The sequence below is a fragment of the Embiotoca jacksoni genome, unplaced genomic scaffold (assembly GCF_022577435.1).
Source record: "Embiotoca jacksoni isolate LCO1_2020_lvr unplaced genomic scaffold, fEmbJac1.0.p SCAF_12, whole genome shotgun sequence".
Taxonomy (NCBI): Eukaryota; Metazoa; Chordata; class Actinopteri; family Embiotocidae; genus Embiotoca; species Embiotoca jacksoni.
The window spans coordinates 8,790,545-8,813,511 of NW_027185252.1; the positions used below are offsets into that span (position 1 = coordinate 8,790,545).

At 44.4% G+C, this 22,967-nt stretch overlaps 1 protein-coding gene across 1 annotated transcript in view; it reads right to left on the reverse strand.

The window, feature by feature from the left end:
• The window catches only part of zmiz1a (zinc finger, MIZ-type containing 1a), a 55,839-nt gene that overhangs the window by 19,515 nt on the left and 13,357 nt on the right, over window positions 1-22,967 (reverse strand). Inside the window, exon 3 of the mRNA XM_069144104.1 lies at window positions 14,565-14,642. The gene's annotated coding sequence lies outside the window, so the exon portion shown is untranslated. The remainder of the gene's footprint in view (window positions 1-14,564; window positions 14,643-22,967) is intronic.

Sequence of the window (22,967 nt, forward strand, 5' to 3'; positions counted from 1 at the left end):
CTCCCACCCCCAACCCCGACACACACAAATCCCAACAGATCAAAACACTGTACTCCATCGAATTCAGTGAAAAAGCGTGTTTACTGATGATCTGGTGTGAGGACAACAGGCATCTGGAGAGGGAGATGGAGGAGGAAGAGAAAGAGAGAGGGGAGAGAGTGCAAGATGGTGGAGCTGTCGGAGAGTGGCCCACTACAGGGGCTTTTATTATCAGCCATTGTAAAGGAGCTAGGTGGGATAATTGGTCTCCCAAGCTCAATGTGCAAGATGCATTTTTAATGAGCCCACGCTGTTGCTCATTTGATATATAGGCAAGAGATAGCTGAGAAATATTGTGAAGGTCTGACGTTCATAATAGAAGTGTGGGCTGAAGTAAACAGAGATGTACGGTTAGGAAATAATACACACACACACACACACACACACACACACACACCAGTAGCACCAGCAGCACCAGCAGCACCAGCAGCAGCCGAGACTTCTGACCTGTCAAAGCAGCCAGTAATGTTCTCTCTGACCTCAAAGCAACAAAATTAGCAGCCCTTCGCGTTACAGCAGTCTCAGGCAGGCATCAGAGGGCTGTGCCGACCAGCAAGTTAAGAGCTCGGTGGCAAGGAGCAGCGCCACCCGACTTTAAGTGAATTAAGAAAACGAAGTCGTGTTTAACCCCGGCATGAATCCATCTCTCCTTGTTGTAGGGCACGCTGCCTGAGCTGCCACCTCGTAATAGCATTTAACACATCCCAAAGTGTTGTTAGGGAGGGAGTGCGCGTACAGTAGAGGACTGCACTTTGACTTGGAACAAAAAGGGGGGAATGGGAAGGAGTAAAAGAGGGGGAGCAGGAGGGGTGAACAGAGAACAGGAGACAGAGGACAAATGGCAGGTGGAGGGAGTTTGATTAATGACAGGTCTCTTTTGCCTCTCTCTCTCTCCCCCCTCCCTTTCTAGACTACTTCCTTCAGGGACCTCCCCCAGTATCCTGCTCCGAAGCCCTCCATGAGATCTGCAGTCTGGGTCCATCCATCAACCTCACTCCCACCCTGGATGCATGAAGTCGCCAGCCACAACAGGACCCCCACTCCCCTCTGTGGTGACCCTAATACTGCCTGCACAGCCCCCCACCTGCTCTCCCTGTCCTCTCTCCGCTAGATGCACAACTAACAATCATCAGACACGAAATACAGTCTGAAAGACAAAGCAGAAAGTGAAATCAGAATAAGTAAAGACGAGTTTGAATATGACAACTTTCAATTCTCTACCGACACATGTTGTTCGGGGTTCAATAACCAGCCTTCAACGTGAGCTGTTGGCAAAATAATTTCCGATCAATCAATCAGATTGTCAATCGACCGATACTTTTTACAACACTCCGCCATTCCTTCGTGACGTGGCGCCTCCTCCTTTCATTTTGGCTCTTATTTTGGTCGTCTGTCAGGGCGGTTAAACGGAGTCTGCAGTGATCAGGTCACAGGAGCTCTCTAATGCAGGAGTACAAAAGCTGCGCAGCGGATGTGAGCTAACCCTCACCTCCACCACAAAACACCCCCACCCGCACCTCCAGCCCAACGGCCAATCCTCTCCTCTGTCTGAGCAACCACACACACACACACACACACACACACGCGCGCACACACACACACACACACACACGCACACACGCAGGGAGCTGAGCATAAGCATCTGGATCACACAAATGAATTCTATTTTGTGACGGCAGACAGACGGACACGCTGGACGGCCGCAGCTAATCCTTCCAACTCCCCTCCTCCTCCTCCCACCACCTATAATCCCTGACAGGGAGACAGACAGCGAGAAAAGAAAGAGTTGAGGACAGAGAGAGAGAGAGAGAGAGAGAGAGAGAGAGAGAGAGAGAGAGAGAGAGAGAGAGGAGCATCTGCAACAATAGTGAAAATAGGCTTGATCTTTCCCAGGTTGCCTGGAATGACTGCCCACTGGCTAAACAAACACTTGTTGGCCAATTTGCTAATGCTGCTCAACACAATGGAAGACAGATGATGTTTCATTCACACTCTTTGGCTGCCGTGTTTGATTTGCTGGCACCGCGGACTTCATGGAGTAGACGGAATAATAAACTTCGCAGTCCAGTGAAAGCTGCAGCAGCGTAGGTCTCACTCAAAGTCTTGTTAGGTGACAGAAGACTCGGTGGCGAGTGAGAGAACACACCGCGTCAGCCCGAGTTCTTCCAATTACGTGCAGGTGACTTGTGATTCAGCCCGATCTCCGGTAGGTTCGTATGTGACCCCGCCGCAATGGTGGAAAAAGGGGAGTCGACATAAAGATGAGGTGTATAAATGTGTGTCTTGTGTGCTACAATATGTGCTTTGTATTCATTGCAGATAACAGGAGGCCTTTGGAGGGGAGAAAACAGCAGTCATTGATTTTGTGTGCTGGGCAGGCATTTCTCCATTCCACAGTCTGGTCGATACATACACCGAGAGCAGGGAGCACCGGAGTGGTTATACACCATCCTGGACACTGCACATATACACACACACACACACACAGACACGCACATATTGGCAGCCAGCAGCAAGTGGACACAAGGCCCATCAGGTAATCACAGCTACCCTATTACCTGCCAACACATTCACGAACAGACACATGCATGAACAGAGGCAAATACCAGCACTTTGCAAACACACCCCTGAATGAAGGCAAAATGAACAAATGGATTCAATAAGGCAATTTCTTTACTGCGAGCAGAGCAGGAGAGGGTGGGAGCACGTTTCAGCATTAAATCCTTTATCAAGTAGCCGGCAAATCAAACATTGATTTCCATGAGCCACTGTGCCGGGGGCAATAAGGATCTCCCTCATCAGCCCAGACCCCATCGGCCACACACACACACACACACACACACACACACACACACACACACACACACACACACACACACACACACACACACACACACACACAACGACGACGACAAGTCCGCAAACACACCGACAGCAGGCACTAAATTAACTTTATGTCGAATAGCGATGGCTGCAATCTCAATGGGAAAAACATTTGCGAGGCTGTTCTGTGTGTTTGGCCCGGTTTGGAGCCAGAGGGGAGCAGCGGTCAGCTCTGATCAAAGATGCACAGCCTCAACTGGACGTTTGGCCATTAGAGGGGCACAGTGACAAATATAAGAGTTCAACTCATGTTTGTGTTTAATGAGACCCCCCCCCCCCAAAAAAAAAAACCACCGCTTTTACAAGATAAGCCACAGCTGAGTTTATCCAGTGTGTTTCTGCACATTTGAATAGTTTCCTCATCAGTTTCATATCAAAAGTTTGCAGAAATCGAATCTTTAATCATCGAAAGAGTAAAAAGTTCACCAAACTCTGTAACTGGGCTAACTTTTCATAAAGTGTTCGATACTTGATGAATAACTGCAAGATTTGATCAGTGACACTCTGAAATTTCAAACTAAGTTTCATTTACAAAAACGCCAGCACAGGGAAGAATTTGACATTTCTGTGCTTGAAGTGAAACGTCTGAGTGAAAAGACTTGGCACATGCAGTAGCAGTATTATTAAGGAAAACGAGAAAAACACTGCTGTCAACATGTCAGTGCAGACAAGATGCTTTGACAAAAAATAAAGAAATAATGTATGACATGAAGTTGGATGTCAAAATATTTTGCCTTGACTTAGATGGGAGATGGTCAGGAGGGTGTGACATATAGATAAAAATACAACAAAACACATCCATTCAAGTTAATATCACGCCGACGGGTGCCGAGGAGGGCACTCCTCTGGACAGATCTGCCAGAAGACAATTTTCTTGCCAAATACTGATTTGTAATAAACTTTCATGACAAAATCTGGCAATGAAATATTAAGCAGTGCACATCACACTGTTTAAGTGAACAGAATTTTAACTTTATTTGACATCCATTATTTGGTTAATTGATTTATTTGACATATGTAATCTGTGCAAATCTTTTTAAGCCTAACAAACACGGTGACTGTCTTTACATCATTATAAATCACTGGAAATGCCTTTTTTTTTTTTTTTTTTTTTTTTTTTTTTTTTTGTTTCAAACCGGCTTTGGCTTATATCAGTGTTTATCTGCTCATAAGACTGTTTTTTTTTTTGTTTTTTTTTAGCATGAAGCCACATGTCTCCTGCACACTGAAAAATAATACTAATTCTCCTGCGAAACATCGAGATATGGCAGCATTGTTGATTATTGATAAAGCGCTAAAAAAAAAAAGCTGAAAATAGTCAGAACTTTGACTGAAAACTCCCCTGTGCTCACGTCTTAATCTCCAACCAGCTTGCTCCCATGTAACTATTGGGACAATTTAAGCTGCTAGCTGAGAGCAAGTCCGAGACAGGGGATGACGAACAGAGGAACATGCATGTAAAAGATACACGCACAGCGAAGCAAAATGGAAAAACAGGCTCAGGAAATTGGCCACTTTCCGTATAAGAGAGGTAGACAAGGAAAGAGACAAGAGGAGGGGAAGAAAACAAGAAGGAGAGAAAGACTGACAGAAACAGACAGACAACGGGTCTTTTAGTGTCGTTGTACTTTGGATTTTCAGACTCACCAACATATCAGAGTGTCAATAGTTTCCACTAATTATTAAAGCCTCTGAGTCTTCAGAGGACCTTGTCACAAAGAGTTTTCTGAACATTATGTGCAAGTAACTCTTTATAGTTACGCATATATAGGCTACAGTATTATAATATGTTGATGTATGAGAATATTGACACGTACGTTTCTTTGGACAAAGGACACCACCTTTATTTATAACTTTTTAGAGCAAAACTTCAATTCTGTTTCGCAGAAATCACATATTAATCATTGATTTGAATCGCAAAGCCATCAGAGTTTCTGAGATAATGAAAACACAATGAAAGCACTGAACTTCTGCAGTGTCTGCAAGGGATTATTTAGAGTTTAAAAAAAAAATAAGTTGATTAATCAATCAACAGAATCAATCAGAAATTGTTGATGAGTCACTTTTCAAAACCAGAATGACAAACATTTCCTGAAAATCTGCTGCTGTGCTTTGGCTTTTAAACTTATGGTTGAATAAAATGGAGAAAGTTTGAAGAGATCCCTTTTGAATCTGGGAAACTGGAGCATTTTTGTGAGATTATGTTGTGATTTGTGAAGATGTAAAGGTAAACAAAAAAAAATAAAAAATGTTGGGTCAAAATCTAAGAAATCCGTCACAAAATATCTGAAGTTGACTCCCTGCCAGTTTACGTGTCCAAAGGAGAGAAAAAAAACATAAATTGAAAAGTTAAATGAACAAACTAATAATTTTCAGCTCTTCCGAGTCTGAAAAAAAACCCCATTAAACAAACAACTTCTTTTTCAGTGTACAATTCATTTATACGTTGTAATTTGTGAAATTAAAAGACAAAATTTACAAAGTGAATAAACAATAAAATAACATTTAAATGTTTGGTTTTCTCACCAACGACATTTAAAAAAAAAAAAAAGTTTCATGGCGTTAAGACAACGAACGTGTCCTTGCGTATGTTACGCACGTGTGTATTTGTGTGTCGGGTGCGCGCGTCTGTGTGTCTACGTTCAGACCGGTCCTAAACTTTGACCTCTGAGGCACACGGAGCAGGACAGCCGACCTCCACTGAAATCCGATCCGCTGGGTTTCCTCTTCAACGTAAAGCCAGACAAGACACCTGACCCTCGCTGATGCAGAGTGGGCTCAAGACACGCGCACTCAAAAACGCACAATCAGAAACACCTGTTCAGTCCTCATGCGCAAATGAGACGCAGAACAATTGCACACCGAGGGCGGGTTTCGAACGAAGCACAAAACCCGCATTCGAATGAGTCTTCTGCACCATTATCCCTCACTACACCCAAGCAGTCTTCACTTAGAACAAGCACGAGACTGTGTGTTGGATCCGCTGCAGTGGGCAAGTGGGAGTGAGTGTGTGCGCGTGTCTGGAGAGAATAGCAAAAGAAACACGGCAAGATTGCGCCGCTCCCGTTTCTCCAGCAGTCGAGTCTATTAAAGGACAGACAAGAGTTGAAAAGAAAGTGGAGAGAAATGAAGGGGGAGGCGGAGGAGGAGCATGAAGTCAGACTGGTGTGTTTTCAGCTCTCGGCCCATTGAGGAGGTAGATTCCTCGCGTGCTTTTGCAATCATATGTTCGTCTATATGTGGTTTTGTGTGGGTGATACATAAATTGTGAGAGGCAGGATCATTAGTGCCGAAAGTTCTCGTGGCACTTCCAAGTTTAGACTGAATTTTAATTCAGCTGTAGTTCTGGCTCAGTAGGTTCGGGTACATTAAACAAAGACTGAAACTTTGGTGTGTTTTGCTACATGAGAAAAGGTTGTTTTTTTTTTTAGAATAAGATGTTAACATATTGTGAGACATTTTATATTTCTGTCATTGTCATTCATTAAACACCCACATAAACAAACGATGCCTCTGTATTTTTCTGGCTTTCTTGTTCTGTCGGTAGGACTCAGCCACAAGCTCATTCATTCCTACAGGAGACAGAAATCCAAGTCACAAATATAGTTAGGTTAGCATGTTTCCGACAACAACTGGGCAATGAAGTGTTTAGCGAACATCACTTAAAAAGGAGTAAACAGTGCATTTGTTTGGGACTATTTTCAGCAGCAGATAAATACACGTTTGGTGCTTTAGTGAGTATTTAAGGCAGCAGGTTGGTGTATGTGGGATGGAAACAAACAACAGTGCCTGTGTTCATTGTGATGGTTGAATATGAGTGCGGTGGTGTGGCTCATTGATAGGTTTATAATACATTTTGGACAACAAATGGGGCACAGAGGAATAATCAGGGTTTGACGACACAACTCCCCATCTGTTTTTTTGTTGTTGTCCTTTTACAGGATTTCTTGACAGTAAAGAAAACGTATGATATCAAGACGTGGCTTAAATATTGCTTAAAGTACTGAAATAGTGACATTTTGGTACTAAACCTTGGAGCGTGCACAACTCCAAGCTCCTCCAGGGACAGATGAGGTGACTAAAGGGCACATATTCAATTTTAAGAATGCAGCTGATAAAGAAAAATTTCAACGGCATTGATGTCATGTCCGTATTAGAATGTACGTAAGCACGTCCTTTTCCCCTTTAGCAGTTCATTAAAAGGAACCACTTCACCGCTAGCTGAATGGGGGAGCAGCACCCCCCCCACCCCCCCAGGCTCATTGTGTATCCACTAATCCTTTACTTATCTGAACATCATCAATACTGCTGCTCCACCACCACCTCCGCATCCATTCTGTGCTTTCTCCGTGTGCCTCCTCCTCCTAAATTGTCTCCCCCAGCCCTCCTCGCTCTAACCATTCCCACCTTGCAGATCTCACTCCAGCTGTGCCCCCCCCCCCCCCCCCCGTCCCCCCCCCTTCTCACTCCAGCCCCCCAGGGGGCTGCTTGAAATCCATCCTATCTCTTTTCCTTCCTCTGGACAAAACAGAAAGGGTACAGGGAGTAATAAGACAGAGCAGCAGGGGTGGGATGGCCCTAGTAAGGTTATTGAGCCTCACACACAAACACACGGTTCACCACAGGGCTTCTGGAGGTGAGGCCCCAGGGGGTCGGAGGCCATTTCTGTTTGTGCGCGCGTGTATGTGTTGAGAAGGTATTTTATGTGTTCATGCTGGGAGGGCTGAATGATGAGGCCACACACCTTTTACTGGCACTAACAACTGAAGCTGCCAACATTCAACGCTCTGTGCTGCTGCTGGTTAGTTTATTTAATCTGAATTATATTCAGGCAGAAATTGATCCAAACTCTGCAGCTGAAACTGTATTATTAGAAATTGAAGGTTTCTTCAAACAGTATTTATGCCACCATGAAATCTCAAAACTCTCAGGTGAAACACAAACAAACGTAATTAATTAATGTGGGTTAAAAGCACCTTGAGGCAGAATGAGACATGTTTCATTGCAGGCTTTACAGACTGTCAGTCTCAGTAGCTGGTTAAGTCAAAAACATCAAGCTGTGAAAAGTTGTTGGGTTCTCTTTCCCAAGTACAAGTACATACAAATATATACTGAGGAGAGGAGAGGAGAGGAGAGGAGAGGAGAGGAGAGGAGAGGTCCAGTTGTAACTAGCTCTATCTTTACGGCAATAAGGATAAAGGTTCTTTAGATGGGATTTGGCCTGACCACTCTATAGCTGGAAGCTGATACTGCGGCCAGTGGTGGGTCATTTTTCATCTCCAAATCTGCTTTGGCATGGTCAGGACTGCCACCGTGTGTGTGTGAGTGTGTGCGTGAGAAGGAGGGGAGGGTGGGGACACACACACACACACACACACACACACACACACACACACACACACACACACACACACACACAAAAACACAGAGGGGACTCGGAGGGAAGGAGGAGCTGCCAGCCAGGGTGCATTGTGGTCCATCCCTTGTGGGTTGTTTTTTTTTTTGTGTGTTTTTGTATCGGTGCGACTCTGACAACACAAGGCTGGGTCTTCCCTCACTGCTCAGCTGAGCAATCAGGTCACCTCGTCTTGACAGACACAAACACACGCACACAGAGACGTAAACACGCAGAGACATACACACACATGCACAGACCACACAGTGCATGCAGCCTGCAGCTGTTGCCAATGATGTCAGTCCTGATTTGGCCAAACTAGCCTTTTGTTTCACAGCATGAACACAGAGCAGAGGAGGAGGCTTCATTTGGCAGAACAGCAAGAGTTTTTCTGTCTCTAAGATTGTTTGGATTAAGGTTTAGCTACTGGTGTCTGACATGAAAGTCTGAAAGCAATACAAAGTCCTTTTTTTTTTTTTCCCTTTCAGCTGAAGAGAGAATAAAAAAGTTGGAAAATCAGTTTATCAGTCAAAATTATTTATCGGGACAAAAATGCTACTTCTCAAATATGAAGATTGGCTGCTTTTTTCTGTTGAATATCATTTTGGATTGTTAATTGGCCTGTTGTTTTATTTGGAAGACGTCACTTTGATCTCTATGGAAGAAATCCATGTTTTAATCAAATTCAATTCATAACTCTGTGCTATATTTGCCATATAAAAAAAAAGAATCCATATGATGCAATTAAGCGACAAAACTATTTATAATTCTATGATCTTCATGTACACAAACAGCTACGATTTTAGGATATGGCTATACGAGTTTGTGTGTACGAAATATAAACAATTTTAGGGACACTTATTCTTGGGAGAAACTCTTATAATCAGCAGTGTGAACCCAGTTAAACACATGATAAAAGTGAATGGAAGGAACAAACATGCAGCATAATTTTACACCAACATCGGTGCGCAAAATTGTCAACAAACAAGTATAAAAAGCAACAAGCTTTTGATAATTGCCAGCCTCAGCACGTTACTGACACCTCGCTGTAATGAGATGTTTCAAAAATTGTACAAGTACAAAACTAATAGTATAACACAAAGTCAGAGACCGCGGATCCAGTCAAACACCCCCCCTTACACACACATATACACACACACACACACACACACATAAACACACACACACAAACACTCTCCGCCTCCAACCCCCTGATGTCTGTTGGCAGAACTGTCTGAGGAGCTTAATTGGTACTTTCTTATTTTTTTTTCCTCTTCCTCACTCTCTGTGCTTCTAACTTTGTCACTCTCTCCTTGAAATGTGTGTCTGTGTGTGTGTATTGTCTGTTGCAGTGGAGAGAAAAAGCACGAGTGTGAAGCACGAGTGTGTGTGTGTGTGTGTGTGTGTGTGTGTGTGTGTGTGTGTGTGTGTGTGTTTGTTTTCATGGCAAGAGGATGAGAGCGTGGGTGCCACTAAATGAAACAGAGGCTGAAGCAACTGCACACTCTGTGGCAATGTGATAGCGAGCCAACTCGGTTAACCAAATCTTGGAAGGAGCAACTGCATAGGCGCACACCGCAAACACACAAGTGCAGGCGAAAACACACACACACACACACACACACACACACACACACACACACACACACACACACACACACACACACACACGTTGTCCCAGTGCCCAGGCAGCCTTCCTGCTGCCAATAATGAGGAGGTTTGGAGATGTGCGTTTGTTTGTGCAGATCTAAAACACACACTTTAATGGCTAACTCGATGGCTCGCACACATTGCCAATCGCACACCAGTTCCACTCAACAGATTCTGTTTACACTCTCATTTGTGTACAGTAGCTTTTATTACCACACAGTCCGAAACACACACACACACACACACACACACACACACACACACACACACACACACACACAGACACAGACACACAGAGTTAGATATCACACCTGCTGATATGAGACACAAACATAGCATGAGACACTCCTCTACTGAGCTATTATGCTGTCAGTGACATTTTCAAAAATAATCCTACTTCTCCTGACATTTCATGCAGCGGCTTGCTTACAGAATATACTGCCGTCCAAGCAGCCTGTCTCTTGATCCGAGATGTGTTTCGTGGGAGCCCGGCAGCCAGGGCTGCGTGTTGGAGCAATGATTTGATTAGGTGGGCGCTGATTACAGTCCTCGTTGGTTACAGTACACACTTCTATCCGAGAGAGCAGGAGGGCAGGAGGGTGGAGTGATTGAGAGTGAGAATGTCAGTTTGTCAAGCTGTCAAGAGCAATGCTTTATTGTGCTCTTGTGCTCAGCCGAGGTGTGCGTGAGTAGCCGAGCGGAGACTCAAAAGGAATCAGTTGATATCAAAGAGTACCAGCGAGGATATTAATACAAATCTTTTAGCCGTTATCAGCACTCAGGAGAGTGATACAATCCTGTACGTGAACCAGCCTCTTTGAATCAGATCGCGGCAGAGGAAAAGGAGCGGCACATCTGAACGGCTCCCGTTTCACAAACAACGCTATCGCAAACAAACACTTTTAAAAAGGCAAGTGCCTTTTCCTTGGCGTTGTGCGGTAGAGCCGAAGACTCGCAGCACAGTGGCACAGCAGCTCAACCGTGGTGTGTAATATTGGCTGAGGACAAATAATCTGAAAAGCCTCAAATGCCCTTTGCCTTTGTAAGCTTTATGAAATATTAACCGAATTAATCTACAGTCTTTTTCTTCCCTGAGAGCATACTGTAGTGCCACTGATTCCCTGTAAACCAACAATCATTCCTGAGATTAATTTGAAGAAATGCAGCCGCATATTTGATCTCTGAAAGCCAGGGACAAGGTGTAATTATTCCCGTCCATATATTATGTTCTCTATTAATTAAGCCGGTGCCAGCGAACGCTGCTGTGCTTGTTTAAGTGACAGCCACAGAGCCACAGGCATCTCTCAACACTGCTTTATTCCTAACCGCAAGTGTGCCGGGTAGGCCGCATTATTATAATAGTATGGGGCTTAACAGTATAGCACCTGATCGGAGGTCAGATTCGTATCTGAGAAGATATTTTTAAAGACCGATATGATACTCTGTTTAGTGAAGCAATTTCTAGAAGCCTCAAGGCAGAACAAAAGGGCAGAGTTCAGTGGGAGCAGAAAGAGCTTCACTCCAAACATGTGACCAGAAAATGAGGGCCACAAAGTAAAATAGAAAATCATTTGAAGGGATTTTATAGATTGCAGATTTAATGTCCGTCTGATGGAAAGAGAGAGAGAGAGAGAGAGAGAGAGAGAGAGAGAGAGAGAGAGAGAGACAGAGAGAGATCAGAATTAATCCTCTTAGCTGTTTGTTTGGTAATCTGATTTAGTCAGATTGTTAGGCTGCTATCTCTGGTTGTGGTTACTGATGCTGTCTCTGGATTGACCACAGCCATTTTCACCTTCAACACCCCTCCACCCCCCTTTCCCCTCGAGTATATTAGGGTTTGGGCTTGACATATAAACAAAATATTGGTACATGTAAATCCCCGGCACAGTTCACCAAATCCAGCAATGTGTCTGCTTATGATCTGATTCCCCACTCTGACATCGCTCAAGAGAGGCACACTACGGCTGTCCCTGCTCCAAATAAATGACCTACTTTGCACATTAACACACATTTACATGCAGGCAAGATCCAGGGCAGCTTCATAGTCTCTGTTTCCAGCTCAGACACTTCTCGCTTTAAGTGCAATGTGGCTCCTGTTCAATTCTTAGAAATCGCAGCCCTTTTCTAATTATCCTGCCATGTTTGAAGGGATCGCTCAGACAGCAAAGCTGAATGGAGACAGGTTAAACCATATCTCCTTTCAACCTAGCTGGAAAATGTGTGCATAATATATGCCAGGTTCGCTCGCAGAATTGTACTTTTGTCGTGCGAGCGTGTTAAAGGAAGGTGAAGCTGGCACAGAGGCCCACCTAAGGTGCTCCCAGCACAGGCAGAGCTATTTCCAGACCTGCAGCCCCTCCCGTCTCCTGCACATCCACCTCTGGTAGGGAAACCACACCACTGCACAGGCCCCCGTCACAGACATGACTCAAGAATGGATCCATTATTCACACAGGCAGAGGTACACGGGGGACTGGCACACAAGGGCGGGATGTGGTAGCGGGACACAAATGCTCACTTTTATTTAACTTCACCTGGAAATGCTCAAGCAGGCAAGATTCATGATTAGATGTAAGTATTTTTTAACAAAGCAGCTACCTCAGCTGTCAGTACACCGTAACAATGTCGTATAAATATCCAGGGAGACCTGAGTGATGTAAAGCAATTCAAGCAGCTCCGAACAGAACAGATTTGCTGCCGTGTCCATGTGCACGCTCAACGCTGAAATGATACGTGTGAACTGAGGAGCCACGTGACTGCGGACGCACAAACAGCGCAACGCCACACAATAGTAAAGAAAGTCAACACAGCCTTAGACATACGTGTCATATCAAGTTTTGTGAATGCCTGACAGCACCACACAACTTGACAGTGATGAATATGTAAGTGCTCTCTCTCACTCACACACTCCCTGTCTCAAACAACCACACACACACACACACACACACACACACACACACACACACACACACACACACACATACACACACACAAAGAGGCCAGATTGTATACGAGTTTGCTCACAGACCATGATAAGAAAATGTGGTAAATGCGTAATCTGATATGCATGACTTGAGGTTTCTCTCTGCCTTTCTTTTTCCTCTTGGAAATCGCAGGTTGCATCCATAATTTACACCAGCCTCCGTCTGTTTCTCTCTTTTCCACTCTGCTCCCTCCCTCTTTTTTCTCTCTCCATCTCCCCTTCTCTCTCCTGGCAATCTGGCTTTTGCAGCTTTGCTCATTAGCATATTGCAGAATGTGCAGATGCCACCAAAAATTATTCACCTTCCAGCGCTTTGATGCCGTTTCACATGTACACAAACTACGCCGTCGACATTTTGCACAGCCTCCCAAACAAAAGCAGAGGGATAAGGTCTCCTTTTTACTGAAATGTGTTGGGGCTGTAATACGACATCCTTTAGTCTGATGTTTCCTCACATCCTCATTCACCCCAATTACATCATCCATCACGGTGGTCAAAGGTTTTCGACACAGTGATGACGACTGATGGGGTGTTTCATCTCTGCCAAGGTTTAAATGAACACTTAATATTCATGCAGTCCGAGGGATAACTGAATACATAATATTCATGCTGTTCAAAGGCTAAATTGAACACAATATTCATGCATGTTTTTGCATCAAATGGAGCCTCGTGCTGCAGGATATGCAGCAGAGAGCAAATGACTGGAGGATGGGGAAATGGGGATTAGCAGTTGTCCTCCTCTTAAGAGATTGATATTGACATTGATAAGAGGCAGATCAATGGCCATACATGCAAATTTACCATTAGCTCAACACTGCTAACAATGCTGTTCAGACTTCAGGCCCTGGGGACAGCTTGAAGCAGAGCCAGAAAGGTATCGCCACTTGAGTAAACATGCAAGGATGTGGTCTTGTAAACATCCTTCAAATGGGCTTTCTCGAAAATCGACCACATCAGAAGGAAAGCGGTGATAGAGCGAAGAGGAATGATTTAGAATCGCGAATGTTTGGGCTTTTGACTGACCCCCACCTCCCCCCTCCCCCATTTTACCTGACAAGCTCCAGCTGTCAACCAGACAAAGAGGAAATGCCATCATCCACTATCATGTAAATCATCAAGTAAACATATGTTTTGAATTTAAAAACAACAGTGGCCAGCCTCCCATGGAACTAAATTCACGATGTTCTGACATTTGTGTGGTTCAATATATTTCTCTGAAGGCGTCTAGTCAAAAGTTGTATCAATATCACTATCACAGGAATCTGAATAGACTTTTATCCTCAGATGATTTGAGTTTTTGAGCCCTGAAAATAAAATGTCTGGATGGTTTTTTTGTTTTTCTTCCTCTGATTCACAATATATTCTGTTTTCAATTTATTCTTGAAAGCACGCAGTCTTTTTTTCTGAACTATATAACATGATCACCAGCGCATTCTTTTCTAGGACAAACTACTGGTGTGTTTAGTGGCGGCTATGACACAACAAAAGACAAAATCCAAACTGCAGCCATCTTATCTTGTTTGCAGAGACCACACTGAAGCGTATCAGTGTCACCGTACAAGCCGATGCTGAACAGTTTGAAAGAAGACATAGATGACAAATGAGGAGCCTTACCAGTTTGGATGAGGACGTTTCCTGTGTTTCCTATTAGGCAAAATCAGTTTCTTAATCCTCATCAATCACAGAGCGAGTCTAAAATGAAACAAAACACAATGCAACGCACATCAGGGAGTGTGACAAAACACAACGTGCTTTTTAGTGATAGGAAAACAAGACTTAGGTGGCATCATTTATGGAGATGTAATAAAGCACCCTGTTGTGCATCTGACAAACTGCAAGCACATAACAAGGACTGACAGAGCCGGAGAGAGTGCGCATCTCTAATCCCTGCCAAATATGAAACATAAAATACTTAAATGACAAAATCCAAGTTGATTTCTTGTCTTCCTTGTGAGTGTTTTGTGCCCGTCTAGTTGCAGAGGCAGCTGTCTTTGAACTCTCCAGGCTCTAATCATGGAGGAATATTTCTTCAGTGCTTCTGGCTCTTCTCTAACCGAGATGTGCAGATCTCCTAACGGGACAACCACTCGCTGACTATTAATGCACGAGCCTATTTTACAGGACTGCATCTTAAACTCACTCATTTCTGTGTCTGAAACGCCCACTTTATTTCCATTAATATTCCGCGAGACGGCTTCCAAAAAAAACGTCTGGCTTACAGTTTTTCCACATGTGTACTTGTACAGTGGGCGGAGAGAAAGGACTTGAGCTATCGTCACACGCTACAGATTGCCCCACATTTAATTACTGTTAACACCAGCGCAAGCAAGCTAAATACGGCTCCATGATTTATTCATTTTCCCCCATATTTGAGTCAAATTAAATTAGTCATATGGGTTTAATTAACTAAATATGATCTGATATTGTAATTTCACACTTGGATATGGGACACAGAGAAGGGTACTTGAGTACAAAGAAACCATGGTAAACCAGTGCTCATTAGAGGCTCTTCTGTGTAGTCATGTTGGCATTACCAACAGCAGCATTAGCTGAATGATTGCTCCTAATCAAGGTTTAAACATTGGGAGGTTACTTTTGTTCCTTAACAACCAGGAGCACTCTGCTCACGCCATTATTCACTGTTCCTATTGGTCATCGAACCGTAGCTAACACAAGGAACTCCCCTCCTATTATCTGGGACTTTAACTGTGCTAATTATTATTGCACAGCACCAGAATGCAATTACAGGGAAAATGAAAGTTTACTCATCCATTTTAAAGATAAAGCTTGTCTCCGCCCAGATTCGAAGATATGGATGGTGAAAAAACAGTGACGGAAACACAACATGAATGTTTTTATTTTATGTAACTTTTGCAATAAAATGTCAGTCTGCTTTATTCTTTGGGGTTGAAGCAGGGATGTTCAAACTAAATAAAAACAAATTTAAAGGTATATCTGCAGGCTAAAAGCAGCTAAAGGTAATGAATAAATATATTACAGTAATCTGAGTAAACTGGGCCTTTAAGTTGTTTTTGAAAATCATTGGCCCCAACAAGAAAAATGGCTTATAAACACGTTTCTTTACACTTTTATCATAATGCAAACACGCCTGAGGAATGTATTGCAAGCAGTATATGTCTAAACACAGTATAAGAATAAGTACTTGTGTCAGGGAAGGTCATCCTTTCGCAGCGAATCAATGATGCTCACATAAACTGAAATGCATTCACCGAAGGGACCTGCTGTGGGTTTTTGTATTCAATTGTAACTGGTAATTTCTACGCCTGTGTGCCTTTAGTTGACTGAGCAGTTCTGAGGCACAATTTCTAATGCTGGTGTTATTTCCCATTCATACAAAGGCTCCATCATGGCGCTAAATGAGCTGCATTGAGTGATATAAAAAAAAAAAAAAAAAAAGCATGCGGTAATTTACTGATCTTCGGTAATGAAACATGAGGCCGGTGTGGCATGTTTTCTCACTCTCTCCGAGAGGAAATATGGCTGCTGAGAGCTACGCCGGCTTGCAAAACACTGTCACACCGCCTAACGACACAGGCAGAATTATCTGAGAAAAACAAATGGAGGCATTGATTCACTCGTTGTTTATTTACAGCCCTCTCCGGAGAAGAAATAAATTCCCCTGTTGAGGCTTTGTTTCCCCATCACACGACACAACGGGATGCATGAGAAGAGGGGTGAGCGGGCCACGGCCACACACACACACACACACACACACACACACACACACACACACACACACACACACACAAGACACACGTAGAAATGTAAGTACACACCCACAACACACACAAACGTCTCACATCTGGATTAATCTCCAATGGGCGACATCACAGATGCCATTAAACGTAGCAGAAGGCGAGAATCATGCAGGAGAGGCTGCCATCTGAATAATTTATTCGGAGGCTCATCTTGCCTCACACCAGGGGGATTTCTGCTTTCAATTTACACTGTTTTCCTCCCCATATTCAAATCAGAGAGCAGATTTGTTGTGATTGGCACACGGAAGGTCAACGTTAGCGAGCTAGCGTCAACGCTGTCCTCAGTGGGTTGGTATGCCGGTCTATTAGCACACTATGAGAGAGTGGTGTGTACGTGCGTGTGTGGCGGTCTTTGTTTACCTCAGTGTGTGCTGGGTGACGCTGGAGAATAGGCCTGTGGAGCGCAGAGACATCAGTGTGTGTCTGAGCTTATTAGGCTGCTTTCCAAGGACACAGGAGGATCTAGACATTACACCGGCTGGGGAGAAAGCACTATGGCTAATCATGGCGGGAAGATGTGAGGACCGCAGACACGAAGCGAAGGGGTAGGGGAGTAAAACAAAAAAAAAGGACAAGATCTAGAGGGAGAGGATTGGAGAGGGAGAGAGGATGAGAGCGGGAGGGAGGGAGGGAGGGAGAAGGTAGAGGAGAGGGAGAAGACAGAGCGCTGGATGAAGTCATGGCTCTCATGCATGTCCTCGCTGTGTGTGTCACACTGGGACTGAGAAAAGGACGGACAACAGTTCACTAAGGCACGGGTCAACTGTGACAGGATGAGTTGCCATTAGCCAAAGGCACAAAGAGCAACTGTCAAGTAGAGGAGAGGAGAAGAAGAAGAAAAAATAAAAACCTCTCTCCGAGTGACAAACTGTATTTTCAAGTCTTCTGTTTGAGATTTCCAACGTTCAAGGCAGCACAAAGGATCCGTTTTGTTGTTTTGTGCTGTTGTTGTGTGATTCCTTGGGGAACAGATCAGTCTATTCCGCTATACACTCAGTGTCGGTGGCGCATATTCAAGAGAGACACAGAACATATTTGAGACGTGAACACTGTGTTTGTCTAAAGACACTTGTTCTGTTAGAAAGGCGCATTCTCTGAAATGTAATCCAAACTAGAAAAAAAAAAAAAAATGGGTTACGAGGTTGCTTGGAGGGGGGGAGGGGGTGGAAGAGAGAGAGAACAGTGCTTACCAAGCAAAATGCCCTTGTCATTTCCAGTAGTAAATTGGTATGTGCTAGCTAGCACTGATGACAGGACTTGGCTGTTTCTGCCGTTACAGGCATGAATGGCCCTGTAGTAGCCAGGCACAGTGCAGTGGTTCAACAAGGCCTCTTTAACCAGCTGAATGACAGGCGAGCAGACAGGCGGCGTGCCAGCCACAGACATTCAGCTCTGGCTGCTGTTATGATGCCAATTCAGCTCAGACCAGAGAGGCCACGTGACTCGCCCACAAAGAGACGGGTGGTGGTGGTGGGGAGGAGAGTCAAAACCTCCGAGCACTTCCACGGTTAGGTCACAAGGCTGAATCTTTCCTGTCTTTCTATGAATCCCACCCTCACATGGCTCCAATTTGTCCCCCCCCCCCATTTGCGTCCCAGTCCTCTCTCGCTTTATTCTTCAAGCAGTTATGTTGTCTTTTTGTTACCGTGGGGAGTCTATGAATGCGTGGCTCGTTGCCTTGTTAAACTTTTAAATGTCAGTGTCCACAGCCTCCAGCGTTGCGTCAGTAGCTCTTTGCACTCTCCACCTTGTGGAAAGCTCCGTGCAAACTGAGGGGAAACTCTGCACCAGTATGACACAGCATGCAGGAATGCACCAGCGGATGTGGCCTCTCTCCCTCTCTTCCCTCCTTCTCAGTCAGCCCTCATCTCCTCCTCCCGCTCCTCCTCCCGCTCCTCCTCCTCCCCCTCTCCCTTTCCCTTTCCCTCTGTGGGCAGGTCCATATGCACCCCAGTAATTATCAAGGTTATTTTCTCCAGAGGGCCAAATCCCTGTTTATGGGCATGAGCATGTGTCACAGGGCCCTGGCTGTCAAAACCCACAGGACGCTGACAATCCCAGAGAAAATCTCCGCTTCTGAGACACTTGCGGTTGCCAGACCCTGCAGTCGCTTTGCTTTTTGCTCCCATTTAGAGAAATAACATTCGTGATTTTTGGTAGCGGTGTCACGACCTCAAGTGAGGCAGCAAAAATGACGCTTCGTGTGAGCTTCAACCTCAGTTCTTACCAAAAACCTCGCACTTATTTCTGGAAACCACCGTCTAAACGAAGGGTATCCACTCAGCATGGAGAAAAATTAATGCTCAGACGCTGAACCCAAAAAAATAGCAGAGCTGCACAAAACGTATTTGATTTATATCAGTGTAATCCAGTTATTGCAGACACGAGGGGCAAAGAGTGCACGTTTTATGCTCGTTCTACTGATTTAAAAAAAAAAAAAATTTACTATTATTGGTTCAATTCAACCCCTTCCCAGAGCCAGACACCCTGGAGAATTGTGACCTGGGCTGCACCGCACATTTCCTTTTAGCAATGGCTACAGCGGAAGTGAAGTATGTGAAAGGCCAGTGGTTAACAAGCCCTGTACAAAAAAAATAAATAAAAAAAATAAAAAAAATAACACGAACCAATCAAACAAGCTCGGTATTATACCAGTTAATTAGGAGGCAAACAGGAGACAACTTTGTTTTCTGAATGGGAGACAGGGTAGGCTTGTTCTCAGTGCTACAGTAGGCTGGAGCGACCTGTATTTCCAGCTCAAATGTTAATTTGCATGTAGCAAACTGTTAGCTGGGGTCAGAAGTGCACGCACACACACAGACTGAAGTTTGGCTGCTGCCTTCACAAAAGCTGCTTCCTCTCCGTTTCATCACGCAGGCCGGGCTTTGTTGGTGTGCGGAAATGCCTCCAGAGGGAATGAAAATACTGGCAAGTCCCTGCAGCTCTTTCGAGAGAGAAAGAGAGAGAGAGAGAGACAGAGAGAGACGAGCTGGGGAAAGAGACAGGGCCCTGCAGCTGCGAGATCACTCACACAAGGCAAACCGCACACGTATGCCAAGTGCCCATGTTGGTTGAGGGCTCCGGTTACGCACAGAGATAACCGTGTTAACCTAAAGTACATAAACACCGGTGTGTGGTTACACGGCTGTCAGGGCAGCCAGAGCTGCCAGAAGAAGCTAACACTGACAGTACAGACTCTAAAGTTGGGCCTGACGGTGTCACGGCTGCCACAAAATTACCGCGAAAGCTCGTACCGCTGCTAAAAAAAAAAAAAAAAAATCAGTCCGGGAGAATTAAGGCGATGCTACTTTTTTTTTTGATGCATTAAATCATATCGGTCTTGTTGACGGATCCCACAGAAACAATCCAAAAGCATTTTCTCTACACACACACACACACAGATCTGGGTTGCACACATTCACAACATCAAACTTGGCAGCCAGAGGGAAAAAAAAAACAAAACACATGCTGACACCAGGACAACTTGTCGACTCCGCATTCATTCAGTGACGGCAAACCCACGACTTCCACAATAACAGCTGAGCCACCGTGCAGCCCAATACCTCGCTAATGCTCCTAAATTTTTCTTAATATTCCATTACCTCACTCCGTGGCCATGTCTGCTGGTGAAAAACACATGTTTGCAATCAGACGACAGAACCTCCAACAACAGATGACTGCAATCAAACCGTCAATGGTCAGCACTTAAGGCAAAAATATACTATATTAGTACAAAATAGAGCCCCGTGATTTAAAGGAATACAAGAGATTGGTCCGTTGTTCGAGTAATGAGTGCAGCCCCTGAAATCATTCCATGTACATAAAGGAAATCTCTTCAGTATGTTAAATGATAGCAGCCGTTTTGACTAGTATTTTCCAACATCAGGGCTCAAACCCCTTTAGCAAACAGCTGTTTGGAGGTATTTGTCGTTTTTATCCTGCAAATTCGCAAACTATAAAATATCTTTAATGTACACTGAACACACCAGGCAGGTTAATTTTTGGAAGTATTTCCCGTGAGCTCTCACTGCATGCAGCAATTTTCAGCTTCACACTGTGTCACTGTACCACCCACTCCCACATTCTGTTGACCCAAGAAATTTAAAAACAGTATGCTATTTTTATTTAATATTTCATGTAAATTGTGCCTCCTACACAAAACTGACAGACTCCACTGCCTACCATCACGTCTTTTCATTACAACTGCTACAAGTTGTCTCAGATGATACGAGCCCCCTGCAATCAGCCAACGCTCTGTGTAAATGCTAAAAGTACACTGCAGTACTTTAAAAATCTGTGTCAAAGGTTCAACTACTTAAGAGTGTCTACTACAAGACAGTGTAACATTGTGAACACATCCTCTACTGGAAACAGCTTTAGACTCCTGGAGGGCCAACACAAGAAACACAAGAGTCAATTGGTTTAAGAACAAAAAAACCTTCTCATTTTGGACAATTTACGATTTGGTATACAGACTAAAGTTTTCAACCTGAAAGCACCTCACAAAGCCTCTAATTAAACAATGCACATTCACACCAGTGGCAATGCTCGCCTGGAGCAGTTTAGGGCTCTGCACCTTGCTCCGTCTTCAACATCCGGACAGGTCCAAATATAGATGCGCAGATTGGTATCGGTGCAGATGCAGATAGGCAAATCAGGCAATCCACACGTAGTACAAATTCTTTGTTAATGCAAACTTAAAATTTGTCATTTTTTTATGATATTCATTCAATCACAGCAGGCCCTTCCCACAGCAATGTCTGATCTTATTTTACGTGTCCCTGCACTTGTTGACTCTACAGTGCACTGGCAGCAGATCTACGTGCTGCAGACGTACAGGCTAACCAGGTTGCAAAAAACGAAAACTGAATCTTCCTGTATATATGCGGAAACTCATGATCCACCGGAGAAATCTTCTTTTTTTTTTTTTTTTTTGACAGTGTTTATGATCTCATTATCTTAACAGATAAGCCGGGCAACACCAAGATTTCCCCAAAGTGCTCCCTTAAACAGCAGAAAGACCACGACTCTTGACCGAACGACTGACTGAAATACTGTTTCACCGAGGACATATCAGGGGAAAGCAGATTCTAGATGTACTGACAGCGGAAGAGCTTTCAAGACAGCTGCTTGAGTTTCTCTCCCTGTCACTCTCGCTCACGCACACAAACACACCACTCCCTCTCCTTTTTAGCCAGTGACAGCAGGCACCCAGCGATGACACGAGGAGTGTCTCTGGCAGCCAGTAAGGCAGCACTAAACAGACAGAAATATCTTCTCTGACAGACGGACAGATCGTTACCCACTACAACATGCATGCAGCTGTCACTGAGCTTACTGCTCCTCTTTCCAACCCTCCAGTTTAACTCTCCTTTTTTTTTTGCAGCGCTCTCCTCGCTCTCCAACAGTCTTTTTCCGTTTCGTCCTACAGATATCACATACTGTTTTGAACAGTCACTTCAACATTCAGGACATTGCCTTTGTTTGGCTCATGGCCGGAGAGGGAGGTTCTCTTTCATGAGGCCAGCTGTTGAGCACGCAGCCATCCTCCACTTGATTGGCACTGGCCTGCACAGGTCTAGCTCTTTGCTCCTTTCGTTTTGTTTTCCTCCCTTTTTTGTTCTTACTTTCTCTCACTTTCACACAAGAAGCTGTTCTCAATCTCTGTGTGTCTGTTCAGCCCTCTCTTTCCCAGTAACAGCCGTTCTCAATTAGGAGGGTCAGGGAGCAGAGCGCAGAATAACTCAGGCTCTGGTATCTGGAGCTGGAAGGACCAAAAGATCAGCAGCAACAAGAAACCTCTGCTACAACGTGCGGAGTCGAAAACTGGGCTGTGGCTGTGCGTTAACTTGGGTGTGTGTGTGTGTGGGTGCGTGTGTCTGTTGCATAAATCTGCAGTGTGTCAACAGGTTGTCAGTGACCTCTGACTTCCATATTTAAAACACACATGAATATGACAAAACTGCTAATGTTGTGTTTGGTGTGGAGCTGTCTTCTTCAGCTGGAATGCAGATCTTTTTGCTGTTCACTTAAAACAATGGGAAAAAAAAAAAAAAAAAAAAAAAGAGATCACTCCGACACAGGCAGGCACACCCATGCACCAAATCTTCACCCCATAGAGAGAGCTTGCTTTAATTGCTTTGTTTCAGTGGTCCCGTCTGAATGGGAGAGAAGCCGGCGGCTGCAGTTTACAAGACACATCTGCAGGTGTTGCATTTCAAACTGAGAAACTCAAGCT